Below are 2,610 nucleotides of genomic sequence, written 5' to 3'. Positions count from 1 at the left end.
TCTGAGATACATCTCAAAACATTGCTAAAATGAGTCAAAACAATAAAAAAAATCAAGTATTACAATGAAGAGACAGGGATTAATGTGATAAAAGCGAGCGCATCTAATGAATTCTGGCTGAGGATAATCTGACTGCAGAGAATCCCTTTGCTAATGCTAATTACAGCGGAAGGGCCAAGAAACTCTATCCCACCTACCTGCTTTTGTTTGCCTGAGAAAGCGGACTCTAAAGATGCTAAAGATGAGCAGACTCCAAGCTGCAAAACAGATCCCTCTGGGCAGCTCTGACCCTAGGTGTGAGGGGTGAAGTGTCTTTTCCAGGGACTGTAAGGTGCTGACGGCCTAGTTAGGTGAGTCATGCATTGAAAGTGACATATAAATTAGCAGGATCATGACACCCTCTCTTTAATGGCCTGTGAATATGAGCCCAAGTTAATTTTCTTTTGAAAACAGTCACTTTCTTCTTTCTCAAGGTGTTAATGTCTTTCATTCAAGAATTTTATTTTCAGTTTTGAGTGACATCTTTGAGATGCTGAAAAATCACTCATCTGTCCATCATAGTCCTTATTTATTTATTTATTTTTTGCGGTACCAGGGATTGAACTCAGAGCCTTGCGCTTGCCAGGCAGGCGCTTATTCTACTGAGCTATCTCCTCAGCCCATGGTCCATATTTATAAAACAGACTAGGGCCAGGAGTTCGATTCCCAGTAGCAAAAAAAAAATTAATTAGTAAAATAAACATGGCTGGTGGGCTAGCTCAGCTGTCTAAGCGCCTGCTTGGCAGTGGGAAGGACCTGAGTTTGATTCCCCAGTACTGCCTGCTGTGTTGGCTGGCCCAAAACCGGACATGGTGGTGCATTCCTGCAATCCCAGCCTTAGGGAGGCTGAGGCAGAAGGATCACTACGAGTCTGAGCCATGTAGTAAGACCCTGAACCAAATGAAAAATAAATAAATACATAAAATGGGTTTTTTTTTGTGTGTGTGGCTGGCTCAGCCTGCCCTGGGGGTGTGGTTGGCATGACGTGGTGCTGGGGATCAAACTGTGGTCCCTGTGCTTGCCAAAACTTACCTAAGCAGGTGCTTTAGACCACTGAGCTATCTCGCTGGCCCCAAATAAATAAAAATGTTAAAAAAAAATAAAAATAAAATAAACAGAACAGACTACTTCCTTGAAGATATTATTACCTACTTCCCTGAGGGTATATTCATTCAATTTTTAAAGTAATTCTAAAGAAAATAGTAATTGGCATTGGCATAATCAACTTGTAAGAACTCACCAATTCTTAAAAAAAATTTTTTTCTTTGCAGTACTGGGGATTGAACTCAGACCCTGCGCTTGCTAGGAAAATGCTTATTCTACTGAGCTATCTCCCCAGCCCCTGAATTCACCAATTTTTTTTTTTTATTACATTTATTTATTGTGTGTGTGTGTGTGTGTGTGTGTGTGTGTGTGTGTGTGTGTGTGGCCAGCTCAGCCCACCAGGGAGCGGGGCTGGCTGGCATGTGGTGCTGGAGGATCGAACTGAGGTCCATGTGCTTTGCCAAGCTTGTTTCAAATAGGTGCTTTAGACCACTGAGCCATCTCTCCAGCCCCAGAATTCACCAATTTTTAAAAATCTTTTTTTGTTTTTGAGACAGGATCTTGTTCTATAATTCAAGCTGGCCTTGAACACACTATGGAGCCTGTCTCGATGTGAACGCAAGGCAATCCTGCCTTAGCCTCCCGAGTGCTGGCACCACAGGGGTGTGCCACCATATCTGGTTTCATTAACTTTTTTTAAATGAAAGTGTCTCCACTGCGAAGACAACAATATGCAATGTATTAATTATTGAAACTGTCCTACTAATTGGGTTTGAAACTGTCTCATTGCTGTTTGTTTCTCAATAAAATTATTATTTAAAAAAAGTAGAGGGGCTGGGAAGATGGCTCAGTGGAATAAGTGCTTCCCTGGCAAGTGCAAGGGCCTGAATTCAATCCCCGGTTCCGCCAAAAAAAAAAGAAAAAAAAAAAAGTCAGGATAGACACACAGCTACTTTCTCTTAATTCGATGAGAAGAAACATTTGTACTAACAGTGTTTGGACAGGCTATCATGTCTGCATCTTGTACTATGAATAAGCACTATGAAGACAACAATATGCAATGTATTAATTATTGAAACTATCCTACTAATCGGTTTTGAAACTGTCTCATTGCTATTTGTTTCTCAATAAAATTTTTTTAAAAAGTGTCTGTCACATTAATGATTATCAAATCTTTCCTAATACTTTCTGGATTCATTTAAATAACTACTGGCCTGAAGTACAAATACTTCAAATAATATATGAGCTAAAGCTTCTTTTTTATTTTTCTCATAGTATCAGAGATTGAACTCAGGACCCTGCACTTGCCAGGCAGGTGCTTATGCTGCTGAGCTATCTTCCTGGACCTAATATTTCTTATAAAAGCCAATTAGGGGACTGGTGAGATGGCTCAGTGGTCTGAAGCACCTACTTGGAACAAGCTTGGCAAAGCACAGGGACCGCGGTTCAATACCCCAGCACCACATGCCAGCCAGCCCCGCCCCCTGGTGGGCTGAGCTGCCCCCCATAAATAAATAAATAAATAAA

General features: G+C 41.1%; 1 protein-coding gene across 3 annotated transcripts in view; it reads right to left on the bottom strand.

Moving 5' to 3' along the window:
- The window catches only part of Zhx1 (zinc fingers and homeoboxes 1), a 25,158-nt gene that overhangs the window by 19,112 nt on the left and 3,436 nt on the right, over window positions 1-2,610 (bottom strand). Inside the window, exon 1 of one of the 3 annotated variants that reach the window (XM_023718759.1) lies at window positions 198-492. The exons of the other annotated variants lie outside the window; for them this stretch is intronic. The gene's annotated coding sequence lies outside the window, so the exon portion shown is untranslated. Of the gene's footprint in view, window positions 1-197; window positions 493-2,610 lie in introns of those variants that run through there. 3 annotated transcript variants of the gene reach the window in all.

Source organism: Octodon degus, unplaced genomic scaffold (genome assembly GCF_000260255.1).
Source record: "Octodon degus isolate 3935 unplaced genomic scaffold, OctDeg1.0 scaffold00062, whole genome shotgun sequence".
NCBI lineage: Eukaryota > Metazoa > Chordata > Mammalia > Rodentia > Octodontidae > Octodon > Octodon degus.
The sequence above is the reverse complement of the archived record's forward strand: the minus strand, read 5'-3'. Positions and strand labels throughout refer to the sequence as shown.